Genomic DNA, 14,042 nt, shown 5'->3' with positions numbered 1-14,042 from the left:
GAGAAAGCAGAAAACAACCTCCTTGACCTTAACTGCAGCAATTTCTTACTTGACACATCCCCAAAGGCAAGGGAATCAAGAGCAAAAATGAACTATTGGGACCTCATCAAGATTAAAAGCTTCTGCACGGCAAAGGAAACAATCAATAAAACTAATAGGCAACTGACAGATTGGGAAAAGATAGTTGCAAGTCACATATCAGATAACGGGCTAGTATCCAAAATCTATAAGGAACTCACCAAATTCCACATCCAAAAAACAAATAATACAGTGAAGAAATGGGCTCNGAATGGATCAAGAAGAGGTGGTTTATTTATACAATGGAATACTATATGGCAATGAGAAAGAATGAAATCTGGCCATTTGTAGCAATGTGGACGGAACTTGAAGGTGTTATGATGAATGAGATAAGTCAGGCAGGGAAGAACAGATACCGTATGTTTGCACATATAGGAGGAACTTAACGGAGGACCATGGGGGAGAAGAAAGGGAAAAATTGTTGGGGAGAGGGAAGTAGGCAAACCACGAGAGACTCTTGAATGCTGAGAATAAACTGAGGGCTGATGGGGGTGGGGAAGGGGAGTGATGGGCATGGAGGAGGGCACTTGTGGGGATAAGCACTGGGTGTTATATGGAAACCAACTTGACAATAAACTATTTAAGAAAAAAAGAAAAGGAGTCAGATGCTTAACTGACTGAGCCACTCAAGTGCCCCTCAGTGATTCTTTATTATGCAAGTTCAAATCTGGTGATGAGCCCCTCTAGTGAATTTTATATTCCAGTTCTTTTATTTTTCAACTCCAGAGTTGCTATTGGTTCTTTTTTATACTTTTACTCTTTTTACTTATATTCTCTCTTTGGTGAGGTATTATTATTTTGTGCATGTGTATGTGTTCTTTTTAACATTTTAGACATGGTTGCCTATAATTCTTTGAAAATATTTACTATAATAGTTGATTTGAAGTCTTATTAACTGGGATGCCTGGGTGACTAGTAGGTTGAGCATCCAGCTTTGGCTCAGGTCAGATTCTCGTGGTTCGTGAGCTTGAGCCCTGCATCAGGCTCCATGCTGAAAGCTCAGAGCCTGGAGCCTGCTTCAGATTCTGTGTCTCCCTCTCTCTCTGCATTCTCTCTCTCTCTCTCTTTCTCTCAAAAATGAATAAACATTAAAAAAAATCTTATTAACTAAGTCCAGTGTATGGGCTTCCAGACTGCTTTTCTCTGTGTAAGAAAGATATGTTCTTGTTTCTTTGCATTTTTTCTATTTTATGGTGAGAAAATTGGACATTTAAAATATTATAGTATGGGAACTCTGGAAATTAGATTGCCCCTCATCCCATTAACATGGTTTGTTGTTGTTTGTGCTGTTTTTATAGTGACTTTCACAGTGTTATTCTGTATTGTATATGTATTTTTTTCTTATGTGGCCATTTACATCCCTGCTTCTTTAGTTTGTAGGTCAGCTGATTATTGGACCAATATTTCGTTAGATATCTGGAACCAAAAGTCTCTCAGCCTTTGCTGAGGGACCTTGTGTGGGTGTCAGGGCATACCTTCAATATTCTGGCAGGCAGTTTACAATTCTGCCTTAACTTTCACATCTGACCTGTGCAGAGACTCAAGGACAGTGGGATGTGAGAAATTCGGGCCTACTTATGTCTTTATTGGTAATATACACCGTACTGTACATGTGTGTGGCATTCTAGAGTTCTAAGTCTATGTTTGAATTCTTTAACACTCTCTGTGAACATCTTGAATTCCCCTGTTTTTCCTTTATGCTAATTGTTTTGATGGAAAAAGTGGACAATATGCAAGGGCAGATGGATAACATAAGCAGAGAGTTGGAAACTCTAATAAAGTTTTAAACAGAAATTATAGAACTAAAAATACTGTAACAGAAATGATAAAAGGTTTCAGTGGCCTCATCAATATATTAGGAATGGATGAAGAAAGAAGGAGTGAGCTTTAATTGAAACTTTAAGTGAAGGTATGTTAACAGAAATTTCCCAAACTGAAGAGAAAATTATTGTAAAAAACAGAACAGAATATGTAAGAGTTGTGGGGAAATTACAAAAGGTGTAACATATGTACAGTGAGAACAGCAGAAAGAGAAGAAAGAGAAAAATGAACAGAAAAAATATTTCAGGTAATTACGGCTTAGAATTTTCCAAAAGTAAGGTCAGATACCAAACCACAAATCCAGCAATCTCCAGGAACACCAAGCAGGAAAAATTCCAGAAATTCAACACTTAGGCATTTCACATTCAGACTGCACAGAATAAAAGAAAAAAAAATCTCTTATTATGCCATAGGTAAAAAACCATCTTTCATATAGAGCTATAAGGATTAAAATTACATCAGATTTCTGTTCAGAATTAAACAAGAAGAGAGTGGTGTGAAATATTTAAAGTGTTGAAAGAAAAAAACAACCAACCTAGAATTCTGTATCCAGTGAGATTATTCTTAAATATTAAGGTGAAATAAAGACTTTATCAGACAAAAATTGAGGGAATTCTTGCTGGCAGACCTACCTTGCAAGGTATGTTAAAAGTTCTTTAGAAAGAAGGAAAATTATATAGGTCAGAAATTTGGGTTTATATAAAGAAAGGAAGAGTCTGAGAAATTAATGAAGGTGTAATAAAATCATTCCCCCCCCCCAAAATAAAATCTTCTACGTTTCTTTCTTAGACCTGGTCTAATAGATAAGTTTGTTCAAAGTAATAATAACAACAGTATATATTAAGTGATTATAGTTTATGTATAAGTGAAATGAATGACAGAACTGTTATACGGGATGAGGGGAAAAAATTGGGAATATGCTATTATGAGGTATGTGCACCAGCCATGAAGCAGTAGATTATTACTTATAAGTGGACTTGAATTAGTTGCAAACTCTCAAGAAACCACTGAAAGCTTTTTTTAAAGAAAATATGACATGTTAATAGGAGATTTAAAGAAAAAGGAATCATATAAAATGCCTTATTAAAACCAGTGAAGGAAGAAAAAGATTGGAAGACTAACAAAGAATAAGGGCAATGAATAGAATAACAAATATGGTATGTATTAATCTAACAATATTAAAAACCATTTTAAATGAGAATGATAGATTAAAAGAAACTATCAGAATGGATTAAAAAAATCCAACCACATATTGTCTGTGAGAAACGTTTTGTAAACACAAAGACACATATATAGTAGAAGTAACATGTTTGAGAAAGATATACCAAGCTAACACTAATCAAAAGGAAGCTGAAGGGGGCACTGCCTGGCTTCTTCAGGAAAGCATGCAACTCTTGATGTTGACATGGGTTCAAGCCCCATGTTGGGTATAGAGATTACTAAAATAAATAAAAACTTTAAATAAAAAAAGGAAGCTGAAGTCATTGTATTAATATCAGACAAAGCAGATTTCAGAGCAAAGAAAATGATAGAGAATGACATTATATAATAAGTTTATTCTTCAAGAAGACAGAACAAACCTGAATGTACGTGCTCCTAACAATATAGTATCAAAACTCATGAAACAAAAACTCACAGAACTTAAAGGAGAAATAGGAATATCTATTATTGTTAGAGACCTCAGTATGTTTCACCATCAGTAATTCACAGAGAGAGCCAGCAGAGAATCAGTAATGATATAGTTGAACTGACAGCACCATCTGTCGGTTGAATCTAATTGGCATTTATAGAATATGTCATTCAACAAAGGCTACATATACATATTCTTCCCAAACTCACATGGAACATCCACCTTGATAGATCACATTTTCAGACATAAGACACATCTTAACAAATTTTGAAGAATATAAGTCATACGAAGTATGTTCCCAGACCACAGCAGAGTTAAGCTAGAAATCACCACTAGAAAGAAACTGGAAAATTCCAAATTATTTGTAGATTAAACAATACACCTTTGAATAACATATGGATCAAATAAAAAGTCTTGAGAAATTTAGGAATTTTAATCTAATGAAAATGCAACTTACCAAATTTGATGCAGCAAAAGCAGTGATTAGAGGGATGTTTATGTCACTGAGTACATATACATTAGAAGCGAAGAAATATCTAAAATCAAGAATCTAAGCTTCTGTCCTAGGAAACTAGAAAGAAAGAAGAGCAAATTAAGTCATAAGTTAGGAGAAAAAAATTATAAAAGAGCAGACATCAATGAAATTGAAGAGGAAAACAATAGAGAAAGTCAACAAAACCACAAGCTGGTTATTTGGAAAGATGAATAAAATTTGATAAGCCTCTAGCCAAGCAATCAATAAAAAAGAAGATACAAATTACTAATATCAGAAATGAAAGAACGGGCATCACTAGTGATCCCATGACATTAAAAGGGTAATGAAGGATTGGTTGCATTTCTATAGACCAATAAATAATGAAGCAGCAGAAAGAGAAATCAAGGAATCAATCGCATTTACAATTGCACCAAAAACCGTAAGATACCTAGGAATAAACCTAACCAAAGACATAAAAGACCTATACTCTGAAAACTATAGAAAGCTTATGAAAGAAATAGATGAAGACACAAAAATATGGAAAAACATTCCATGTTTATGGATTGGAAGAACAAATATTGTTAAAATGTCAGTACTACTCAAAGCAGTCTACATATTCAATGCAATTCCTGTCAAAATAACACCAGCATTCTTTACAAAGCTAGAAAAAACAATCCTAAAATGTGTATGGGACCAGAAGAGACCCTGAACAGCCAAAGCAATCCTGAAAAAGAAAACCAAAGCTGGAGGCATCACAATTCCAGACTTCTCCTAGCTGTATTACAAAGCTGTAATCATCAAAACATTATTGGACTGGCACAAGAACAGACACATAGATCAGTAAAACAGAATAGAAAACCCAGATATGGACCCACAAAGGTATGGCCAACTAACCTTGGACAAAGGCAGCAAGAATATGCAGTGGAAAAAAGACAGTCTCTTCAGCAAATGGTGTTGGGAAAATTGAATTGTTACATGCAGAAGAATGAAACTGGACCACTTTCTTACACCATACAGAAAAACAAATTCCAAATGGATGAAAGATTTAAATATGAGACAGGAAGCGATCAAAATCCTAGAGGAGAATACAGGCAACAGCTCGTTGGCCTCAGCCACAGCAGCTTCTTAACTTCACATGTTTCCAGAGGCAAGAGAAACAAAAGCAAACATGAACTATTGGGATCTCATCAAGATAAAAACTTCTACACTGCAAAGGAAACAATCAGGAAAACTAAATGGCAATCTATGGAATGGGAGAAGATATTTATAAATGACATACCAGATAAAGGGTTAGTATCCAAAATCTATAAAGAAGTTATCAAACTCAGCACCCAAAAAACAACCCAGTGAAGAAATGGGAAAAAGACCTGAACAGATACTTTTCTGAAGAAGACATCCTTGGGGCACTTGTGGCCCAGTTGATTAAGCATCTGACTTCAGCTCAGATCATTATTTTGTGGTTCGTGACTTCAAGCCCTGCATTGGGCTTTGTGCTGACAGGTCTGAGCCTGGAGGCTGCTTTGGATTCTGTGTCTCCCTCTCTCTGGCCCTCCTCCCATCTCTCTCTCAAAAATAAAGATTAAAACAAAATACAAAGAAGACATCCAGATGGCTAACAGACACATGAAAAGATGCTCAGAGTCACTTATCATCAGGGAACTACAAACCAAAACCACAATGAGATACCACCTCACGCATGTCAGAAAGGCTAAAATTAACAACTCAAGCAACAACAGATGTTGGCGAAGGTGCAGAGAAAGGGGACCCTTTGCACTGCTGGTGAGAATGCAAACTGTTGAAGCCACTCTGGAAAACAGTATGGAAGTTCTTCAAAAAATTAAAAATAGAATTACCCAGTAGTGCAAGAGGATTCCTATTTCTCCACATCCTTGCCAGCGTTTAGTCTCCTGATTTGTTCATTTTATCCACTCTGACTGGTGTGCGGTGGTACCTCATTGTGGCTTTGATTTGTATTTCCCTGATGTTGAGTGATGTTGAGCATTGTTTCATGTGTCTGTTGGCCATCTGGATGTCTTCTTTGGAAAAGTGTCTATTCATGTCTTCGGACCATTTCTTCACTGGATTATTTGTTTTTCAGGTGTGGAGTTTGGTGTGTTCTTTATAGATTTTGGACTTTACCCCTTTCTCAGATTTATCATTAGCAAACATCTTTTCCCATTCTGTCAGTTGACTTTTAGTTTTGTTGATTGTTTCCTTTGCAGTGCAGAAGCTTTTTATCTTGATGAGGTCCCAGTAGTTCATTTTTGCCTTTAATTCCCTTGCCTTTGGAAATGTGTTGAGTAAGAAATTGCTGTAGTTGAGGTCAAGGAGGTTGTTTCCTGCTTTCTCGTCTAGGGTTTTAATTGGTGCAACTGCACTGGAAAACAGTGTGGAGGTTCCTCAAAAAATTAAAAATAGAACTACCCTATGACCCAGCAATAGCACTTCTAGGAATTTACCCAAGGAATACAGGAGTCCTGATATATAGGGGCACACATACCCCAAAGTTTATAGCGCACTTTCAACAATAGCCAAATTATGGGTAGAGCCTAAATGTCCATCAACTGATGAATGGATAAAGAAGATATGGTTTATATATACAATGGAATACTGCTTGGCAATGTGAAAAAATGAAATCTGGCCATTTGTAGCAACGTGGATGGAACTGGAGAGTATTATGCTATGTGAAATAAGTCAGTCAAAGACAGACAGATATCATATGTTTTCATTCATATGTGGATCTTGAGAAACTTAACAGAAGACCATGGGGGAGGGGAGGGGGAAAAAGTTACAAACAGGAAGGGAGGGAGGCAAACCATAAGAAGCTCTTAAATACAGAGAACAAACAGGGTTGAAGGAGGATGAGGGAGAGGGGAAAGTGGGTGATGGGCATTGAGGAGGACACTTGTTGGTATGAGCACTGGGTGTTCTATAGAAGCCAATTTGACAATATATTTTAAAAAAATAGCACTACCCTATGACCCAGCATTTGCACTACCAGATATTTTTCCAAAGGATACAGGAGTGCTGAGTTGAAGGGCATATGCACTCAGATGTCTATAGCAGTACTATCAACAATAGCCAAAATATGGAAAGAGCCCAAGTGTCCATTGAGTGATGAATGGATAAAGATGTGGTGTGCATATATTTATGTATACACACACAATGGAATATTATTCTGCAGTCAAAAAGAATGAAATTTTGCCATTTGCAACAACATGGATGGAACTAGAGTATATTATGCTAAACAAAGTCAGAGAAAGACAAATACATGATTTCACTCGTATGTGGAATTTAAAAAACAAAACAGATGAACATAGGGGAAGGGAAGGGAAAATAAGATAAAAACAGAGAGGGAGACAAACCATAAGAGTCTTAAATACAGAGAACAAACTGAGGGTTGCTGGAGGGGTTTTGGGTGGGGGGGATGGGCTAAATGCATGATGGGCATTAAGGAGGGTGCTTGTAGGGATGAGCACTGGGTGTTATATGTAAATGATGGATCACTAAATTCTGTTCCTGAAACCAATAGTATACTATATGTTAACTAACTTGGATTAAAAAAAAAGTTTAGGAAGTTTTATTATACCACCAAAAAAGGCACGGGACTAAACATTTGAAGCCTTGAGTTATAGTCCCAGCTCTGCCACTTACTGACTTTATAAAGTTGCACAGTTTACTTCCTCAGTATCATAGTATTGTCCTTACCAGATAAGAGGGTTGGAAGGAATGAGTTCAGTGGGCCCTGTGGAGGCTAACGTCATAAGGATTCTAAAGATTCTCATATGGCATTTCTGAGCCAAAAATGTCAGTTGTGACATTTGCTGGAGCAGTGACCTCTGAACCCCACCATCTTTTTCCTCAATCTCTACCCCATCTGCTTCTTTTAACTCACATCGGTCCCGTTTTCTCTCTTTTTCATGCCCTCCTCTTCTTCCTGAGTTTCCCCATTCAGTGCATTTCTGACAGAAGAGGAAGACCCTGTGATTGGCCAAGTAAATCAAAGGATTTAGCTTATCACTGGGCTGTCAGAAGAAACAGCAGAATTTCTCCAGGTATGATTTATCTGAGTCCATCTGAGTAGATAATCTCTGTGCTATCCCCTGTTCTTGCCATTTCCCATATATATATTTCCCATACATACATATATATATATACATATTTAGTTTATTTATTTATTTCGAGAGAGATGTGGGGAGGGGCAGATATAAAGGGAGAGAAAGAATCCCAAGAAGGTTTCACACTCAGCTTCCAGAGCTTGATGCTAGACTCAATCTCACAACCATGAAATCATGAAGCCAAAATCAGGAGTTGGACATTGAACTGACTGAGCCACCCAGGCATCCCACCATTTTCCATCTTGCATTTGATTTATGGTTACCTCCAGTCTGAAGCTCTCCATACTCCATTTTGGGGACACTGGCCTTCAAATGTCCTGAGCCCCACTTCTATGCCCCTTTCCACAGAAACCTATCCAGTCTGTTTGTTGGTTGCCTCATCCTTTTTCCTCTGGGTCCACAAATGGCTGAGGGTTGAAGATCATGAGCTCAGGAACCAGAAAGCCTGGGTGTGAATCACAGCTTTGCTACTTTCTAGCTTTGTGACTTTGGATAAGTTTCATATCTTCTTTGATCCTTAATTTCCTCATCTAGATGCAGGTACTAGATAAACTGCTTATTGTGTCTTCACTTAGGTGCAGGCCTAGGAATGCAGAGTTCCTAAAGTGCCTTGAAGGTTGTCCGATGAGCTAACCCTATTTGTTTGTTTTTTACTTCCAGGTTGCTGATTATCGTATTGGAGAATTCTTTGAACCTCATTTGGATTATTTTTTAGTAAGGCCAAATACTAATCCTTTGAGCTGTGTTTTGAGTGGCAGGAGAAGGTCAGAGCTCATATTATGGGAAGTTTGTCTTCTAGCTCATGGGGCCTCTAAATTTTCAAAGATAAATCTTTAGGGACTGTTTTAAAATAACACTCAGAAGAGAAAAAAGCCTTTACCCCCTTCTTCTAATGTGATGATGTCTCCTTCAGGCACCTGGAATTGAGATGATTTCTTGGGATGGAAAGTGATAGGGGAGTGCCCTTTGTTCCTGCGGTGGGGGTTAAGCATTGCATGTCATCTGGAAAACGTTCCCCTCAGTGCTACCCCATGGAGGAGGCCAGATGCACATGGCTGCAGTCCTAGAAATTCTCACTTCCTACTGTATGGCAAGGAAGGCACTCACTGCCAGAGCTCAAGAGGGGGCAGCTTCTGTGGGCATGTGAGTAGAGTTGATCAGGGCCAGATAGTGGAGGGGAAGCCGCATGGATAGCCTCCAAGTAGGGCCAGAGCTACTCTGCCAGGGTTTAAAACTTTAAATGAGAATAAGGAGTATTATTTATAAGAAAATGGGAGTGAATGAACCATCTCTAACCTCTTCCAGCCCTTTTTTCATAAGAAAGACCATATTAAACTTATATATTTGAAGACTGCATAATCCTGCCTCCAGTGACAGTCATTTCTGTTTTGTGATCATTGTGACTCACAAGAACTTTTTCAATAACAAATGAAATGATTCAGGGGCGTGGAAAATATGACTCTTACATTGGCCTGGGATTGGCTCTGAACTCCAGCATTTTCATTGGCAGGAGTTTAATTTTGAAAAAACAAAACAACAACAACAAAAAAACCAAGATCTTCTACAGTTTGCCAGAAAAGGCTCCAGGAGAGCAGGTCAAGGTGGCCATGCGTGTATTAATGAATCATTGTGATGGGCTGGATTGCTATCAATGGGAGCAGGTGAGGTGGCCAACTTTGCTGAATATGCCTTTGTACCAGCCACCCTTGCAACTTCATTAGGAGCTCTCAGCAGCCCAGTAAGTGTGAATTCTTTCTTCATACACTCACTCTAAATGAAATACATAATTTTCATGGGAAAATTGGTTGTTTGCTAAGTAGTCTAGGATCTACAGTTGTGGTCATTCATGCTCTAGAGAAGAGGAGATCAAGACTTCAAAGGAAAGGTCTCATAAGATGGGAGATCCAGGTTTTGTAGTCTCTGCAACCCTTGTAGTCATTGTGTCATTGATATTAATCTTTGAGATGGGACCTTGCAAGACAGATAAACTTTGTTGTGTACATAACAATCTACTCTGTAATCAGAGTGTTTTCATTGTCCTGTGTTAAGGACCTAGGCATCGCTATCAAAGAGATGTTTGCTGGAAAGCCTGTGTTGTGACATCCCCTGGCCAAGATTCTGCTGGTGAGCCTTTTAGTCTGTGTGAGCATACAGATTAATTACCTGGGCAGGGCCCTGGATATATTCAACACTTTCATTCTGACTTCAATATATTACATATACTTTACAACCTCACTTTTAACTGGTTCAGCTATTTTTTTTAATGTTTATTTTTGGGAAAGAGAGACAGAGCATGAGTGTAGGAGGGGCAGAGAGAGAGGGAAACACAGAACCCGAAGCAGGCTCCAGGTTCTGAGCTGTCAGCACAGAGCCTGACATGGGTCTCAAACTTACAAACAGCAAGATCATGACCTGAATCAAAGTCAGATGCTTAACCGACTGAGCTACCCAGGCACCCTATGTTCAGCTGTTGTTTTTAAGGAGTGGCAAGATATGTCTGTTGATGTTGTTGGTACTTTGAGTGGCTTCTTTACAATCATTGTGGAATATTCTTATTCTCATTGCATGCTTCTAAAGATATCAGCTTTGGTCTAGCTAGTCTCCTTTTGTCTCTTTGAAAAGACAAAAAAATAGTGAATGGCAATCTCTCTAACATGTATAAAGTTCTTAATAATAATGAAGAAAGCTTAACCTATGGATTTGAACAACACAATGGTGAAAATATCTCTTGAAGAATTGGAGATCTCACAGCTTTTTAAAAATTAATTAAAACATTAATCTATAATTGTGTTATAAAGTGAATTTGAGTATCAAAATGTGTATGAAAAAACATTGTTCTCGACAAATCTTATCTAGAGACAATCTTTTTTAAAGTTTCACTGATTTGGACCAAGAAATTATTTTTCTTATATTTATATGTTGGTACTTCACTAAAATGACCTCATTACTTGGCCAATTTCTATTGACATTGTATTAATATAGAAGTATTTAAATTTTTCCTTTTGCCAAGTCTAAGTGCACTGACAGTTTTAAGTCTATAAAAATGATTTATTTTTTCATTGGTGATGAAAATCTGATGTGTATGTTTGTCATCTCCACTCCATCAATCCCTGACCGTTTAGAAGCTTTTTGATTTAAAAAAGAAGAAAATTTTCCTAATCATTATCCTGTGATTTACCTTACCTATACAAATGATTTTAATTTTGAAATGTTAGCCTAAGAGAATCTTGTTATTAAATGAGGAAAAATTCATTTACCAAAGAAAAAAAGGTGGGCAGTTGCCCACTGGAAATTTTTCTCATGCTGTGATTTATCACCACACATTTGATGGTCTTCCTATTCCTTGATGGCATGTCGCTAAACCAGCGCATCCTGCATCTGTCAGGCAGTAGCCTGACTGGTTTCATTCTTCACCTACTCTAGTTCCTTGATACCTGGAACCTTAATTACCATTTTACATCAGCTCTTGTACTTTTCAGTCTATTTTCATAAGTTATATTGTCATTTATATTTTCTAACAACTCTGGGACATAAAGTCAAAAGACTCATTCCTTAAATTTAGCTCATGTTATAATGAAAAGAAAAATTGAAACCATTAAAAAAAAAAGGAAATGATAGAGAACCACACAGAATCCTTTGCTCCCACCTGTGGCCCCTCTTGTGCTAGATTCCTCTTCCTGTCTGCAGGGAGACCTCACTTCTCTGTTGCCATGAGGAGCACTGGAGTCTATTACTCTAAGCTCCAGTACTTTACTCTAGCACAGTTCACTGGTGTGGTTGAGCCAAACAGAAAGAGAAGATAGACATTTTGTCCTTTGGAAAAGACAAACTAAATTAGCAAACTAAACAACAAATGTTCTTTAGCGCCTTTCATGTGCTGATTACTCTCCTGGGTATTAGGGCTAGGAAAACAGAGAAGACAGTACCAGTTCTCATAGAGAGGCCATAGTGGGTTTTTTTTTTTTTTTTTTTTTTGAGACATGAACAGCTACTTCCTAAATACTTGAAAAAAACATTAAAGAGGAAGCATATGTGCTGTGATCCTGAGGCCCAGTGAACAGGCATACAGCCTGAACTTTCAAAGTCTTCCTGGAAGAGCTAGATCTAAGCTAAAACTGTTTCTTTAAACCTGTACCTTCATAAGAAGATGTCCCTATAATGTAGTCTAAGGGAAACTCTCTCTGTAGTCAGGATGTACTCACTGGTTGTAGGAATATGGGAAACCATGTTCTTGCTGCTGCTGGAAGAGCTTTCACAGACGAAAACACATAGACCTTGAAAGCAAAAGCCAGCCTTGTCCTATGGATAAGCCACCTTTGTGATGCTACTCTGAACTTTTCCTGACTTGACCAGTGCTAGGATAAAATGTTTTCTCAGAGTGGCATATACTCCATTTTAGCCATCTTTGATCCATTTCCTGCGTTGAGTTTTCTGTCTCTTATCATGGACAAATGTATGAATTGGTGGCTTGTTATGTGAATGTAACACTTAGTTCCTGTATTGGCCCTTCTTGCCTCGGTTCTCTTCTCTACTGCCTCTCTGCTCCTGTCCATCCTGAAGGGGTGTGGTGACCTCCATTTGACTGTGATGGGCTTCTCTTTCTTACATCACATCCTTAATTATAATGGATGGGAAAGCAACTGTTTTCTGTGCTTCTTAACTACTTAAGTCTAAGACCTGCGTTTCACTTTGACTTAAATTTCACAGTGATTTGACAATGAACCTTTGGAGATTGACAAGACAGAGAATTGTGTGGCTACATTCATGAGTTATGTAAGTATGGTCAATACTGGATTGCCCTGTAGGCACACCAAGGAATTCGTATTTTTAAAAACACACTAGAAGATTCTAATGATTAACCTGGTATAGGAGCTACTATCATTTAGTTATTAGAATTAGAGGGAGAAAGAGGGAAAGGGAAGAGTCACAGAATTATTTGGGGGACTTTTCATATTACACAGCACTTCTTTATTCTATTACTCCTTAGGTTGTCAGTCTCTCGAAAAGTAAAGATCTAGAATGATTTGTTTTTCCAGTCAGGTAATGTTTTGCCAATCGGGTGTGTTTTTCTCTCTGGACAAAGACTAATTTTTTAATTCTTAAAATAATTATTTTATTTTTGAGCTAATTTTTAAAATGAGGAATGAGGGGGGAACCTCAAGATTCATAGATACTTATGAATTTTTCTTTTTTTTTTTTTCTTTTTAGATAGAACATCGTGTATTTAAAAAGCAAATTGGGCAACAATAGTTAAGAGGGCCTTCTTGACACAGGTCAAGCATGAGTATTTCCAAATGCTATGTATTCTTAACTTACCTCCATGTCAAAATTTTTTTTCTTGAATAGTATATTGTCAGCTTTGTTTCCATATAACACCCAGTGCTCATCCCCACAAGTGCCCTCCTCCATGCCATCAGCTCTCAGTTTGTTCTCAGCATTCAAGAGTCTCTCATGGTTTGCCTCCCTCCCTCTCCCCAATGATTTTTTCCCCTTCTCCTCCCCCATGATCCTCTGTTAAGTTTCTCCTGATCCACTTCTAAGTGAAAACATACGGTATCTGTCCTCTGCCTGACTTATGTCACTCAGCATAACACCCTCGAGTTCCATCCATGTTGCTACAAATGGACAGATTTCATTCTTTCTCATTCCATGTAGTATTCCATTGTATAGATAAACCACATCTTCTTGATCCATTCATCTGTTGATGGACACTTAGGCTCTTTCCATGACTTGGCTATTGTTGAAAGTGCTGCTATGAACACTGGGGTACGTGTGCCCCTATGCATCAGCACTCCTGTATCCCTTGGGTAAATTCCTAGCAGTGCTATTTCTGGGTCATAGATGAGTCCTACTGTTAACTTTTTGAGAAACCTCCACACTGTTTTCCAGAGGAGCTGCACCAGTTACATTCTCACCAATA

General features: G+C 37.8%; 1 pseudogene; it reads left to right on the top strand.

The window, feature by feature from the left end:
* The first annotated feature begins 9,555 nt into the window (after positions 1-9,555).
* On the top strand, positions 9,556-10,881 carry LOC144235366 (magnesium transporter NIPA2-like; annotated as a pseudogene).
* Positions 10,882-14,042: the final 3,161 nt, after the last annotated feature.

The sequence above is a fragment of the Crocuta crocuta genome, unplaced genomic scaffold (genome assembly GCF_008692635.1).
Source record: "Crocuta crocuta isolate KB4526 unplaced genomic scaffold, BGI_CrCroc_1.0 scaffold64, whole genome shotgun sequence".
NCBI lineage: Eukaryota > Metazoa > Chordata > Mammalia > Carnivora > Hyaenidae > Crocuta > Crocuta crocuta.
The sequence above is the reverse complement of the archived record's forward strand: the minus strand, read 5'-3'. Positions and strand labels throughout refer to the sequence as shown.